The 16,946-nt window shown below is 32.8% G+C and overlaps 1 long non-coding RNA gene across 1 annotated transcript in view; it reads right to left on the bottom strand.

The window, feature by feature from the left end:
- Positions 1–16,946, bottom strand: part of LOC133081410 (uncharacterized) — a 31,481-nt gene that overhangs the window by 13,329 nt on the left and 1,206 nt on the right. The window contains exons 2-3 of the long non-coding RNA XR_009698808.1: positions 13,216–13,302; positions 4,956–5,108 (exon numbers count right to left, since the gene is read on the bottom strand). This is a non-coding gene — a long non-coding RNA (uncharacterized LOC133081410). The remainder of the gene's footprint in view (positions 1–4,955; positions 5,109–13,215; positions 13,303–16,946) is intronic.

Below are 16,946 nucleotides of genomic sequence, written 5' to 3'. Positions count from 1 at the left end.
TGAATTAAAACGTAATTATTCTAAGCTTGATTTCTGGACTTCCATGTTATTTAACTAGAGCATAAATTGTCTCTGTGTGTAACATATAAGCCCACATTACACCTTCGAGGGAAAAACAGTTTCTCTTGAGAAACAAGTGATTCACAAAGGATTATCCATGAGGAATTTAAAAAATCATACAGTTTATCTCACACAATTACAGGTTAGTATTTTATCCTTTGGTGCATATATGAAGTTCATCTAGATTAAAATATGAAGGAAGCAAACTTTGACTTCAATATCACCAGCCTGGTCACTGTAGGTCTTTTAGTTTACTTGTCATCTCACACTTTCTATTAACCTCAGATGTCCAGTGGGTTTTTTTCCCCCTTTTTAAAAACTTTCCACATAATCATTAGTGAATGATGTATTTAAATATCACATTACCATTTTTCTTGGAACCACCAGTGATTTTTGAATATTAATCAGCCTTCAGCTAGTCATTCATATGTCTACATAGATACCAATATAAAATTAAGGGAAAAATGGAAGTCACTTTGGCCAGTTAGTCATGACAGATTCAGGTTTTAAGAGTCAGCCCAGAAGAAAATTCTAACGTAATCAGGGACATAATTAATACTAAAGAAATGAGAAGATAACTTGCATTTGCCAAGAGTGTAAACATTCTGATTTTAAGATACTATTTTTATTTAAGTTTCAATGACAATCTTGAAGTTAGTTTTATAACTCATTGTCTTTAAAAATAGAGAACACACAAATTTTTCTCAAGAATGAATGTTAAAAAAATTTGAATTGTCATTATTCACATTTGATCACATGTTCAGAAAACATACACATGTATGTGTATACATGTATGTTTATATACCCAGAGATATATATACCTGACATCATATATATGTATATATATCAAATAAAAAGGAGAATAATGCATTTCCAGTGGTTATACACAGTGTAGAAAAACACCATAACTGAAAGAAATCACAGAAGTACAAGAATTCTATTTTCATGATAGACATTGTTTTCCTTTAGTTTTCTGTTAGCATTTTCAAAGCTTATAGAGTAAATATTGAAAATAGAATTTATTTCTTACGCATAAATCAACTTATTTTTATAAAATAAAAGAATTATCAATGATAAAATTTGAAAAACTTAAGGATGTATGAATAAAGAGCAACCATGCATGCCTGTGCCATGTAGATAAAAGCAATTTATATTTTAAAACTTTGCATGCTAATCTTTATTTCAAAAATTTACATATTTGAAATTATAATATATATGTAATAACTTAGCATGTAATCATCTACTATGAGCATGTCCATATATCATTAAGATGTTTCTTAGACACACAGAAGTGCAATAAATTCATTATTGCGCCTAAATTTCCTCTATTCTACCATGTCAATTTTTGGTCCACACTCAAATTCTGCATTTAAATCTATCTCCACCAAGCTTTCGGTGTATTAATTGAATGTTTAATTTTAGTGTTTAAATTTCCTTTCAAGTGTTTATTGACATTAGTGTCTATATTAAGTTTTCCATTTCTAGAAGAAAGAATGTGCTTAGATTCTGTGGCAGTTGTATGCTTGGCAGGATGATCTCTGGGTAAACAGCAATGGCTGTTGAAAAACATCCTAAATAATTACTAGCAGAAGTATGAAAAAAAATTTTGGTATGTTCTTTGGGATGTTTTGATATACATGTAAAAGTGCACTTTTAGTATAAAATCTGCACTCCTTATTATCTACACATTTTCTTGAAATGTAACACAATTATTCCCAGAATCTTTAAAAGAGAATTCTTGAAATGATGACATGCAATTGTCTTTAGTATAATCACTGAGGTCTTTGAAAGCCACAGTATGAAAGTGCTGATATCATAGCAATTGTCACTGTCATTCAGTAAAGCATACTGTGTTTTTGCAGCAAAATAGAAAGGAGAGGTGAGACTTTGTGTCTCTGTCTATTACAGTCATTGGTCTTTTCTCAGTCCTCAATACTAGAACCCTGCTATTCTTCAACATCTGAATATGAATAAATATCATTTGCTTATTTTCTTGTTTTTTTTAACCGTGTTAAAACTCAACAAATATTACCACTGAAAATTATGTTAATCCATACATGAATTATGGAAGCCATAAACCCATTTCAATACAGTGAGATGGATGAATTCTATAAGAATGAGAAAGCAGACAGTACGGCAACAACTGAGAATATTAACATTGTTTTGTCTGCCAATTCCCACTGAGTTGACTTAGGTTGAAGTTGAAGTCAGAGTTATGTGAATGGCTGGATTGAAATATTTTACTTTTCAAAGTAAATAGAGTTTTACAGTCTCTGCCTATATTACAAATCTTAAGACTATAAGAAGATGTTTGCAAGAGCAACCTGGGAAGGCAGTTCCTTTAGATTAGAAACAAATTGTATTGCTGAACTTGAGGAATTTTGTATTTTCACAAACCATAGATGGATAGGACATTCATAAACGGAAGTTTTTTGTGACCATACCGCTCCTTAATTCTTTCTTTCTCTGGTGTTATTTTTGTAGTGTTATTTTATAGTTTTATAACTCGAAACTATTTCAAAGTCAATATGTGCATGTGTGTGTATTTGTGTGTGTTTATGTGCGTATTTCCCCCTCACTTTATTTCCTACTAATATTTTGTGCTTCTTTAATGTCCTTACCCAGGTACAGTGAAAAGAGCTTGGACCATGGAGTTAAAGAATATAGGTAACTTATTTAAGCACTCTGAGCCTGAATACCTAGGAAAAATGGACTCAATAAGAGTATGAACTGGTTTGAAAGTGCCCAAAGCTAGTGTTTAGAAGATAGAAAGGATTACATAAATATCAATTACTATATTTTATAATATAATTTCTATAATTTTGATGGAAAACCAAACAGTGTCTTCCTGTTAACTATTACCTAAGGTGGCAGTCCATGAAAGAGTGTGTGTCATGTTGGCAAACTTTACAAGTAATTTTTTTTTGCTTTGTTTTCAAGAAGTTTAGTACCGTTTGACATATTTCCCAGTACCCTACATGAGATCAGAAACAACGCAGTAAATATTTTCTTATTTCTCACAGTGTAAATATTTTCTTATTTCTCACAGTGTTTAATATGGAATAGTTGAGTAAGTTATTATTTAGTACTATGTATATACATTTTCCAGGTAACCTCAAAATAAGAAGTGAATATCAGTTCTATTAAATTACATAAGTATATATTTCATAATTTATTTTAATTGAAATCCTTAAATGTCTAATCTTCTTGAATGTATTGTATATACAGAATATATATTATTAAATAAGAGTAATCAAACAAAAGTAATCTTTTTTCTGTCAAGATTTAAAAAAGTATTTTAGACGATAAGGTTTGTATGGGATATATAATGTTTTTAAAGAAAAATACAATTGAAATTATAAATTGAGGATTTTGAGTTTGCAAGAGATAATGATGTATAATGCAGAAACATATGGTCTGAGAATAAACAATAATAAAAAAACTTTAAAGATTATTATGTTTAATTTTCAACTCTGTTTTGGATTATGTAGTTTCCTCTTATTTATGCCAATGTAACGCATGAGCTCACTGAATTTGACATCAAAATAAAAAGCTTCTGCAAAGCAAAAGAAACAACAAAATGAAAGGCAACCTATGGAATGGGAGAAAATATTTGCAAGTCATACGTCTGATAAGGGGTTAGTATACAAAATATATAAAGAACTCATACAACTCAACAGCAAAACAAACAATTCAATTTAAAAACGGACAGAGGATCTGAATAGACATTTTTCCAAAGAAAACATGCAAATGACCAAGAGGCACATGAAAAGATGCTCAACCTCACTAATCATCAGAGGAGTGCAAATCAACATCACAATGAGATACCACCTCACGCCTCTTAGAATGGCTAACATCAAATATATGAGATAACAAGTGTTACTGAAGATGTAGAGGAGAAGGAATCCTTTGTGCACTGTTAGTGGGAATGTCAATTGGTGCAACCACCATGGTAAACAGTATGATAAAAACTAGAAGTACCATGTGATCCAGCAATTCCACTTCCGTGTATATTACCAAAGGGAATGAAACTGGGATCTGCACCCCATTATTCACAATAATGCAGCATTATTCACAATAGCCGAGTTATGGAAACAACCTGAGAGTCTGCTGACGGATGAACAGATAAAAAAGACGCAGCATGTCTATGCAGTGGAATGAAACTGAGCCACGAGAAAGAAGGAGATCCTGCCATTTGCAACAATGTGGGTTGAACTTGAGGGCATTATGCTGAGTGGAATAAGCTAGACAGAGGAAGACAAATAACATACAGCACGCTTGTATTTAGAATATGAAAAAGCAAAACTCGTCGAATCAGAGTAGAACAGTGGTTACCAGGGGCTGGGGAGAGGGGTGGGAGAGAATGGGGAGATGTTGGTCAAAGAGCACAAACTTCCAGTTATAAGATGAATAAGTTCTGAGGATTTAATGTACAGCACGGTGATGCTAGTTAATAGTAAGGTTTTCTCAGGTCTTTCCTGAGCATGTGTCTTGCCTGGGTCTGAGGGTGGCTTTTTTGATTCTCCCTTCCACATGCACTGCTTCTAAATGTCTTGATTTTCAAGAGTCTCACCCTAGCTTCCCCGGGCCTTTGATGGTCTACTGTTTGCCTCACCTGTACTCTCTCGCTCCAGGTGTCTGCCGGGGCAGTCTCCCTACAGCTTTCCCAAGAGGCGTCCACTGCTTTCCCTGCCTGAGATCTAAGTTAGGTGAAACAAACACTGGTCCTTCAGGAAGCCCCCAGTCAGGTTAGAATGTTTCAAGCAAGTCTTCTCTGCTTCCTCCACTTCAAGGGAGAGAACTGGGGACCCGGCTGCCACCTCCTACAGACAAATACCAGGTTGAGCTGGTGAGGGATGAGGCAAGCACAAGTGAAAATGGCCCCAATCTCATACCTTTATGATGTGGCTTTTTCTTGATGGGGTGTTCACTTGGTTGGCATAGGCCTTCTATCCAGAGTTCTTGTAAGGTTAATTCAGCCCAGTTTTTAGTTGTTTGATGGCTCCCTGGGGGGAACAAGAGCTTGGAGCTTCCTATTCTGTCATTTTCTGGAACAAAAGTAAACCTATTTTAAATTATTTATTTAGATGATTTATCCTAATCTGGTATAAAGCAACAATCCCTCAGATTGAGATAAAATTAACTATGTAATGATTATAAAATACATAATTAAATAAGAAATCATGCTTATTTTTATTTTTGTTAAACTAAGGAAACCTAAGGAAACATTTAATTCTCTATGTCTCACTTTTGTTATCTGTATAATGAGGCTAATGCCCCCTCACAGGGTGGCTTGAGTATTAAATTATTTCACACATGGACGGTGTATGGAAGAATGCCTAGCACATAATTAGTTCTCAGATAAAATTTAACTAGTTTTATTTTTATTATAATTTTTTCATAATTAGCATCATAATACATAAAGCAAATCTTAAACATAACAGATCAATAGAAATAATTTTGCTAGAATGAACACATAATTTGTAATACAAATTGATATTCTGAGGATGAAAGTATCATTATTTATAATTACACTGGAGAAAACAGCAATAAATCAGGACTCTTCTGGGTAAACCTGTACATAATTATGGTGAATAATTTAACGTTTCTCTGACAGAAAAAATTACTGTAACAAAAAAGCCATTCATGCAATTAATAAACATGGAATAATATATGTTTGAACTTTTTAATCTTGTAAATATATGTAATAAATGATGGTCTTTAATGTAAAATAATGGTCTTTAATGCAAAGTTATGAAAATAAATGAGCTAAACTATGTCTTAAGTTGTTAATCAAACATATTAAACAAGACAGGAAGGCAAAAGAAAGTTATCAAAATGAAAACAGAAATAAAACAAATAAACAAAATAGACAATATTGGAAATAAATAAAAAAGAAAAAAATTCTTAAATACAAAGACATTGGAAATTTTTATTTAATTAAAACTCATAAAAATGAATAAAAATAATCTCTAAGAGGCTAAAGATTTTGTAAAAATAGTCAATTGCATTCTTACATTTAGAGCAGATGATTTTACCTGAGGTTTCTTTTACGTTATATTAACTAGTCCAGAACACGATAAAGGATAAAATTTCATCAGAAAGTAATGTTGAAATTCACAAGGATTGCACACTTAGACACATATTTTTACTTCTACCCACATACATATACACTAGAGAAGTCTCACAAATATGAATGCATTTGGCATCACTTAATCCAATTTAACACACACACACATACATACACACACACATATACATACACACACACACACACACACACACGTACATCTTTCAATCCAGTGATTCTGTTCCTGGGTTTATATTTCACAGAAATTCTTGCACAGACATAGAAGGACATATTGGAGATGTGAGCTGTTTGTCAATTCAAACTCATGACCACTGGTGCTAGTGCAAAATATAGTCCATACCAGTCAATAAAAATTCCATTAAATGCTCTAATCAATCAAATGACAAAGCCATGGCCAAAAAAATTCACAAAGGAACAAAGAAAAAATTACTAATGACCAAATAAAATACTGGAAATGCACAAGTAGAATTTTAAAAAGGAAATCAAAGTATCATAAGAATAATACATAATTTTGTTTGTTAAGTTGTAACAAGTTTGTCATGTTATGCTGCAGACATGTCAAAACATTCAAGTTATATCTACAGTTCTCTCTCTATATGCATATGTATACTTATGTGCATATATGTGTAGTTATATATTGATAGAGCAGGTAAACATAGAGATATATAGATAAATATGAATGAAATGTAATAAAATTTCAACAGTAGTAATGCCCATAAAACATATGGTTGGGTCTTACGATTTATTCTTAAATTTAAATGGTTCACTATAATTTTAAAATTATGCAATTAAAATATATGGTTCTTATAAGAAAATGACAATATTCTAAATTGTTTATATAAGAATTTATTCTGGTCCTTATAGCAACATTGGTCTGTTAATTGGTCTGTGAAAGTATATTAATAACATATTTCTGAAAGAAATCAGTGGATAAAACTACCACTATTATGAATTAATGCTAAAAGATTTTGTTTTAAAACAATAAGAAGGACTCCTGCACTTGACAAAGAAGAAAAGGTAACGGTTAAAGACATTTCTAAGTTCAATTTCTAAAATTCTCCATATACTTTCTTATATAATTTCTAAACACACCTCCTAATATCACATTTGCATACCTTTGAGATTTCATCTATACTAATACCAATTTGCACTTTATATCCTAATAATAACTTTATTCAAGATACTTTGTCATTTCCATTTTAAAGACAATAAAGTTTTTATTTCCTGCCAGTGAGTATGAGTGTCTAACACTATCGTTTATCTCAGTGTATGACAGTCTTTTTTTTTTCCTAAATATTCAGATACAAAAGCAATTGATAAGCCAACAGTTCTTCAGAGAGCATCAAGTAAATACTGAAAAGATGCATGATACTCTGGGGAATATAATCAACTATAATACACATCTGCTGCCTTAAATTCCTTTAAATGTATTTGGGAAGAGCAGAGAAACAGAGATAACTGAAGATCTCACAATGACTTATAAAGAAGGGGCAAAGCTTTGTGTTCTAGAAATCTCAGAGAATTCTTCATGGTGGGGGGTCTGAACTTGACCTTAAACACTGGGAAAATATTTGGAAAGATGAGGCTCTAGGCAATCTAGAGAATGTATGGGAAAGAATCCCAAATCTGGGTTATCTAGTATGGGAGTTGAATGCAAGACAATCAAGGACTTACATGTTATTTTTCATTTAATTATGAGCTTCTAAAACAGGGCATTGGTCACTTTCTTCTAAATATCCAGTGATAAATATGTGTGTGGTAGTCAGTTTGATTTGTATGAAAAAAAGAGAAAGAAAAGAAACAAAGAAATGGTTGTAAGGTCAAAGGGCAGGGAAAGAAAGGAAGGACAAAAGGGAGGAGAAGGAATAGAGACATAGGAAAAAGTATTCTAGTGTCACATGCAGAATATGAGAAAGATCAGACTGGAGATGCTTTTCTAGTGACCTTATTGTTATTACAATAATAAATTTGATTTTTTTCTGATTATGCATACATGATTAAGATGTAAAATTATTCTTAAAATAAAAAATATGGGTAAAAAATTAAATTCATACTAATGACACTACCCAAACCATCAATACACAAAGTGTGGTTCAAGAATGCCTAGGGGTTCCCAAGATCCTTTCTGGGGTCAGTTAGGTTGAAACTGTTTTCATAATAATACTAAACCTACATTTGCCTTGTTCACACTCATTCTTTCGTGGGTACTCTGTTGCAGAGGCTGCATTACATGGATGTCATTACTCTGTGTGTCATTGTTTTTGTTTAAAAAGTTATCAGTTTAAATTTATAATACAATAAATATGAGCAGTTATGTTCAACATAAATAAAATCTTTCCAGGATCCTCAATACTTTTTAAGAGCATACAATGCAAAGTTTGATAACCAATGACTAAAAATTTCTTACATTCTGACACAATCCATTTTAGTCTTTTTTTTTCTGTGCATAGATGTCATTTAAAAATAGTTGACATTTAAAAAATATGTGTCATTTGAAATATATATACCATATATTATGTGTCAATATATGTTTGAATATACGTATATGTATTTGCAACCTGCCTTTTCCAACCAAATTTATATTATACATATACATCTTAGAACTATATATATGTACTTACATATAAAATTTTCGTTAATTATTTAATAGATGTATAGATGTAGCATCTACTAATAACCAGTCACCTTATTTTGATATAGAGGAGTTAGTTGTTGTTGCTATAAGAAAGTTAAACATCTACTCGTAGTGTTTTTACTCATGTAAAAATATGTGTATCTATACAAATTTTGTATAAGTTTGTACAAATTTAGACTATTTGTACTGTATGTACAAATGGATTTTTAAAGATGAACACGCCCCTTAGATTCATTGCTTGAAAAGTAATTACTGGGTCTAAAATATGCTCCATATCATCAAACATTATTAGAGACTATTATACTCATTCATATTCCTAACAGCCTCCTTCTACAAATAGAATAAAAGTCATTAAATGCAGGAAATGGGTTCTCCTTATTGTCTGCATTTACCTTTGAAGTGCTAAAAATACTGTAATATATTCATATTTTGTATCTTATTTATGAACTGTTTATGTTTTGTCCATTTTAATGATTATATTCCACAATAAGGGCTCTCTGTGTGTTACAGATAACACTCCATCATATATTATATTTGCTACAAATAAATTCTCATTTCTTAATTTTTTATAATATGGCTAAGTGTATGTTTAACCATATTTTTTATGTAGTCAGATTTTGTCATTTTGATTTTGCCACAATAATGCTCTATAACGAACAGCCATAAATCTTAACATCATGCATGTCTTATCAATGTCACATGAGCATTTTTTTCTCAGTTTTACACTTGTGGGTAGTTGGGGTTCAAACGAGGACTGGATGAAGCAGATTTTGGATCCCACTAAACAGGGAAAAGGTCTTCTTCCTATGGCCACGTCCTCCTACAACTGTGACTGGACATATTCTTTGCATGACTCGAGGGAGGCACACTGGAGAACCACCACCAACACACAAGCATTATTTCCTGCTTCATGCCTTGCCTTTTCCATATTGTCCTATAAATGGAATCATACAATCCATAACCTTTCGGTTTGGGCATTATTCACTTATCAAGGCATATTTAAGATTCAGTCGTGTTGTTGTAGGAATCAATAGTTCTTTTTATTTCTGAGCATTATTCCATTGCCTTGATGTTTGTCCATTCATTCACCTATTGAAGGGCATCTTTGTTGTATGTAATACTTTTAATTATTATCAGTTTAAGAAATATCAGTAATATCTTTCCATGTAGGCTGGTATTCTTCTATGATATTTTTAATGGTTGCAAGGCCATTGAAGTCCATTCTCTGGATATACAACAATTTGTTTACATAATTCCTTATTGATTGTTGACAATTCCCTAGATTAAAAATAATAATAATAATAACAATGATAATAATGATGATGATGGTAATAAAGAACTTTGAAACAAAATTTAGCTCTCTCCATAATTGTGTTCTTATTCTAACTTTCTTGAAGGAAAATTTTGGAGTCAAAAGAGACTCAAAATTTTAGGGCATTTGGACTCAAAATTTATGAGATTGAGAATTTTCACTATACTGGTCATCTCATGATTTTGTTTTTTGAGGAAGAAGCATTAGGCTAAGGGAATGACAGAAGGACATAAAAAGGAGAGAGGAAAGAAAAGATTACATTTCTTAAATTTACATGAGACCAAACTGTGTGACTGGAATTAATGCCAAAATAATACATTAGGCCAATTTTACCAAGCGTTCAATTCACAGGGATAAAGTTAATTCACATTGTTATGATTAATTCCATGTAGAAAAACCTGAGCTTTTTTCACACATATTCTCATAAGACCACTTGTAATCAATCTACTCCTTCCCAAAATCTGCAGGTAGGATCTTTCATAATATAATTAGTAGGTGGAAATTAATCAGCATAAACAGACAAAACAATGTAGATAATCTGTCAATTAAGTGAAAACATTAATCAAATTTATAATTTTAATAAAAATAAGAAAAGTGTCTGATTTCCCAAATTACATTTTTTCAAAGGATTTATTGCTGTCTTATAGACACTGTGTTAATATTCATATATTGTTTCCTCCCCAGTCAGCCAAGTAAAGTACATAGTTGGATTCATACATTATCACCAATATTTTTTTTCCTTTGGAAAGTACGAAACCAATAGAACATTTTATGGTCACTTTCAACTTTCATTTAAAGCTCCAAATCCATGGTGAAGAAAAATTAATCTATGATTTTTTTTTACTATCTTGCACTCAAGTCATAAAAAGTTTTCATTTTAAAGAGCTATATAAAGTTAAATACTCTACTAAGCTTTATTTCTTAGCTCTTAAATGTATACGTATTATTTTCCTTTGAACTAAGAGGTGGCATATTGTCAACAGTAAATAAATCTTGAAATTTATAAACTTCAGAATTTTAGGTCTTCAAATTTTCAGGGAAACTTGACCTTGGATAAAGGCAGTCACTGAGCCCTAACATAAAAATTATATTCTTTATGTAGGCTTCCAGAATCTTCCTACAAACAGATCATCCATGCAAGAAATAAGGACTGCCATTTATGAGGAAAACATTTGTTAATTTTCTATGGTAATTTTATCAACTTCCTTTCTTGGATCAACTCAACTGTAAGAAGATAAGTGGATTATATTTTTCATTCCATTTATATTTTAAATATTTATGATCCTATGTCACTATTAAAATACAAAGGACACTACTCCATGTATTAAGCTACCTCAACTATGGAAGGTCATGTTAAACTTGTAAGTAAGATTAAAAATCAATCTCTACGATATTGAAGTAAAATAAATTATCATCTCAAAACTTTGATAATTTAAACTTCAGAATGTATTAAACTTACAAACGTATCAAGCTTGATAAGTTAACTCAAAAATATAGTATCTTAAAATACCTTTTTTGGATCTTATGTTATTTGTATGAGTGGGTTTTATTATCATCAAGTTCCACTGGATAAAATGATTATAAATATATATATATTTATATATACACATATGTGTGCGTGTGTGTATGACACTGTTTTTAACAATGTTAGTGTAAATAAGTAATGCTTTAGGGAAATTACATTCACTCCATTGATAAACACTTAATGGCATATGACGACTGCCATCTCCTTTTATGTATAAAGGAATGGGCCATATATGGATGCACTGCTGTGTTATTAAAAATGCATTAGACTGCAAAACCCATGTCATGTTGTAGGCAGAATTAAGAAATTTTCTAATGTCATTAAACAGAACTGTACTTAAGCCAATATCAAGAATTTCAACACACTTAATAGTGTAAAAACATATAAATCATTACTTATTTTTGTGAATATTAACAAAATGCTGAAAAAATAGTATAAATAGTTAAAGTTTGGAATTGATTCTACATTAGACATAGTAATATATTTGTCCACATAACCAAGAATTACTTAAGGCTTTACACATATATTTATACAAAATATATATAACACAAAAATGTATATACACACAAAATGCTTATTATACTTTTTTGTGTTTAGGCTTTTATATTAATGATATCATTCTGCATGCATCCTTTTGCAACTTGCTTAATTTCCTAAATGTTATTTTTTAAATTTACAATATGAAGCATTATTCTTTAATTTGCATACACTTTTAACTCAAAGTATTCAATTTCATGGAGAATCCAGACCCCTGAACATGTCTCCTTGTACATATGCATGAATGTTTCTCCCACGGATTCTTCTAACACGCCATGTAGCAATGCCCTTCTTCAATTTAGATGTCGTCTTGGGCAGAACCCACAATTTTGTTATGAATTTCAGTTCTGTCTTTTAGAGAGTTACTATTCACTTTCAAGTGTGATAGAAGAAATTTTCACATATTGACGTATACAGAAGTCATTCTGCCTTGAACTTTATGTTAATGAGAATGGCCTGTCTCCTGGCCTGTTTATCACACACTGTTCAACAGCTTTAACCATTAAAGAAAAGAATGCATTTAAAAATCAAAATGGAGTAACTGTGATTCAGGGATTCAAAATGGAGCCCGGTGGCCATTGTGGATATGGTTTCAGACACATTCCCGCATTCCTGGGAACTTGAATTTTCTGAACTGTATCAAACTAAAGGATACCCTCAGCCATTTTCAAAACAATATCTACTAGCAGGTGCCAGCTGCAACCTTATGGTCACAAGGTCTCCCCTTGTAACTATGCAACCATTTCAGACTCCAACCAATTCTTGCTTAACAAACACCCTTACTTCTTGCCAGTCCCAATCCTGATTTTTGACAAATGATTTATGTACCTTTGCTGTTTTTGCCTATAGAAGCCTTCCCTATTTTGTGGTCCTGCAGGACACAATTAAAGTGTTTCTAGAATCGGTGTCTCCTAGTCCTCAGTTTGGCTCAAATGAAACTCTTCTATTTCTATTATAGATTGTTTATTGATTATTTGCATCTACTCGTGTTACAGTTTCAGCCACTCTAAATTAAAACTTGGATCCCACGTCAAACCCAATCATTCTCCACTCACCTGCCCCAGACGCCCGTGATGGGAGAGAGATTTAATATATTCAGCGTCCCTTTCTTGACTTCCTCCTTCTCCTCTGTCTCCTGACTCCTTCAAATCAAGGCACACAAAGATGGCATGAGAGGTAAAGACTTACCCAGAGGATCTGCACTTCTTCTTTGACTGGAAGTGCCTCTATCATGGCAGTTTTATGGGAAGGTTGCAGGACCTTTCCTCTGCCATAAGCAGTGCTCTCTCTGACATCATGTACAAACAAGAGCTCTTCCTGTGTTGGCGGAGGGGGTGTGTGTGAAACAGCTCCTGCCTCAGCACCTTCCTGTGGGGAAGCCATGAGTAAGCCCACTGAATTTACCCCCAGGGAACGCTGCTGCTAGCCATGACAAATGCCTCAAGGGCAGCCTCCACACTGTACTGTCCCATTCAATATCCTGTTCTTAAAAGATAACTGGCTTAATAACAAAATTCACTGCTGATACTATTTCTATCCTCCTTAAGATACTGCAAATGCTTTTGTAGGCTCTGACATCTATTACCCTGTCCCCATTTCTGGCATGTTACTCTTCTATATATAGTACTTTGTAATCATCTTGTTTTTATGCCCCCCTAAATGAGTCACTATTAATATAGAGGTGGTGTTTATATAGCCTTTTCTTATTAGATCTGCCTGCAAATGTATCACTTTCTTTACTCACAATTGCTTCTTGAATTCAATCTTTTTTTTTCTGGGTTCAGTTTCCCTGTTTCTAAAATATATTTTAATTAATAGTTCTTTGATGAGGCTCTGTTAATAGCAAATTCTTTAAGTCTTTTCGTTTTCCTTTTTTTAATCCTTTCACTTGAATTTTAGTTTATATGGGTTTATAGAATTCTATGTTAAGTGATGTTTTGCCTCAGAATTTCCTCAGCATGCCTTATTAAGGAAGAAGTCTGCTGTCAGTGCAATTATACTACTCATAAACTTATTTTTTCTGTGTTATTTTACAATGCTGTTATGTTTTACCTAGATGTTTATACTTTTTTCTTTTTTTTTTTTGCTAAGGATACATTGAGCTAATCTGAATCTGAGAAATTATTTATTTCAACATACCAGACAAAAATCAGCAACTACATGAGATATTTTTGTCCAGCTCTTTTGTCTATATGTCTGGAAATCCAGTAAGACGTACAGTAGTTCCCTCTTATCCATGGGGGATACTTTCCAAGACTCCCAGTGGATGCTGGAAGCCATGGATATACCAAACCATGAATGCCTGAAGCTGTGGATATATATGTATGTATGTATCATATATATATGTGTGTGTGTGTGTATATATATGTAATGTTTTTCCTATACATACATACCTGTGATAAAGTTCATAAATTAGGCACAGTAATAGATTAACAATAATAATAAAATAGAGCAATTATAACAATATACTGAAATAAAAGTTTTGTGAATGTGGTCTCTCTTTCTCAAAATATCTTATTGTACAAATTTAATGCCTTTTCCATCTTAACTAAGCACTTATCACACAACACTGTGTGCAACAAACAACAGCAAAACTAGCACAAATTTCTTTATCCTTCTTCAGAATTTCATGGATAAAAGATACATCCTTACTGTAGATCTCAGCAACCTCAGCATACAATTTCTTTTCTTTCCTCATTAAGTCGAGAACTTTCACCTTTTTACTTAAAGGAAGCACTTCATGGCTTCTCTTTGGCACATCCAAATGGCCAGCATCACTCCTCTTGTGCTTTGGGGCCACTATTAAGTAAAACAAGGGTCACTTGAACACGAGCACTGTGATATTGACAGGAAATCGGATAACCCAGTGGCTACTAAGTGACTAATGGACATGATATGCTGGGCAAAGGGATAATTCACATCCCCGGCAGGACTGAGTGAAATGCACAAAATTTCATTATGCTATGTGAAAAGGGTACAGCTTACGAATTGCTTATTTACATAATTTTCCATTTAACATTTTCAGACTGCAATTGACCACAAATATCTGAAACTGCAGAAAGTGAAACTGTAGACAAGGGATACTATGGACAAGGGGAGACGACTGTATTGAACTATCTTCTTTTCTTACACATCTCAATCATTATGCAACATTCTTAGCTATTTCCTCTCTCTTTCTACAAATTCCAAATTCACTAATTTGCTCATTAAATGTGTCTCATCGGCTACTTAGCTAATTTATTTTTCTTTTTGCTTCGGTGGCTATTTTATTCTATTTGTGCAACTTATTCCATTTTTCAAAGCTGCCTGTTCTTTTTGCCTAGTGTCTTGACCTTAAATTTCATAAAAATGTAAGCCATACTATGATCATAATTGTGCTGCTATAATGATCTAATTGTGCTGCTTATAATGCCTGATGATTCTTGCTTGTGGAAGTTCATTCCTGCATATGATTTGTAATTATTTTATGTGTAGCCTGAAATCTGCATAATGCACACTAATTATTATTTTTTAAAGTTTATAATTTTATTATTTTTTAACATCTTTTAAAAATTTTTTTCATACAGCAGGTTCTTATTAGTTATCCATTTTATACATATTAGTGTATATATGTCAATCTATTTCTTTAACATCTTTATTGGAGTATAATTGCTTTACAATGGTGTGTTAGTTTCTGCTGTATAACAAAGTGAATCAGCTATATGTATACATACATCCCCATATCCCTTCCCTCTTGCGTCTCCCTCCCACCCTCCCTATCCCACCCCTCTAGGTGGTCACAAAGCACCGACCTGATCTCCCTGTGCTATGCAGCTGCTTCCCATTAGTTATCTATTTTACATTTGGTAGTGTATATATGTCAATGCTACTCTTTCACTTCATCCCAGTATACACTTCCCCCTCCCCGTATCCTCAAGTCCATTCTCTACGTCTGTGTCTTTATTCCTGTCCTGCCCCTAGGTTCTTCAGAACCTTTTTTTTTTTTTTTTTTTTTAGATTCCATATGTATGTGTTAGCATATGGTATTTGTTTTTCTCTTTCTGACTTACTTCACTCTGTATGACAGACTCTAGGTCCATCCACCTCACTACAAATAACTCAATTTCATTTCCTTTTATGGCTGAGTAATATTCCATTGTATATGTGTGCCACATCTTCTTTATCCATTCATCTGTCGATGGACACTTAGGTTGCTTCCATGTCCTGGCTATTGTAAATAGAGCTGCAATGAACACTGTGGTACATGACTCTTTTTGAATTATGGTTTTCTCAGGGTATATGCCCAGTAGTGGGATTGCTGGGTCATATGGTAGTTCTATTTTTAGTGTTTTAAGGAACCTCCATACTGTTCTCCATAGTGGCTGTATCAATTTACATTCCCACCAACAGGGCAAGAGGGTTCCCTTTTCTCCACACCCTCTCCAGCATTTACTGTTTGTAGATTTTTTGATGATGGCCATTCTGACTGGTGTGAGGTGATACCTCATTGTAGTTTTGATTTGCATTTCTCTAATGACTAGTGATGTTGAGCATCCTTTCATGTGTTTGTTGGCAATCTGTATATCTTCTTTGGAGAAATGTCTATTTAGGTCTTCTGCCCATTTTTGGATTGGGTTGTTTTTTTGATATTGAGCTAATGCACAGAAATTGTTATAGTTTTTCCCCATGAGAATCCCTCCTCTCCTGCTTGGTAAGAGTATCCCACCCGAGCCATTTGCCTTTGTTTCTTTGTAGCTGTAGAAGCTCCATCAACCTGTTTTAAGTTGGGTAACTTTTGCACCTTGAG

This window comes from Eubalaena glacialis, chromosome 20 (assembly GCF_028564815.1).
Source record: "Eubalaena glacialis isolate mEubGla1 chromosome 20, mEubGla1.1.hap2.+ XY, whole genome shotgun sequence".
NCBI lineage: Eukaryota > Metazoa > Chordata > Mammalia > Artiodactyla > Balaenidae > Eubalaena > Eubalaena glacialis.
The sequence above is the reverse complement of the archived record's forward strand: the minus strand, read 5'-3'. Positions and strand labels throughout refer to the sequence as shown.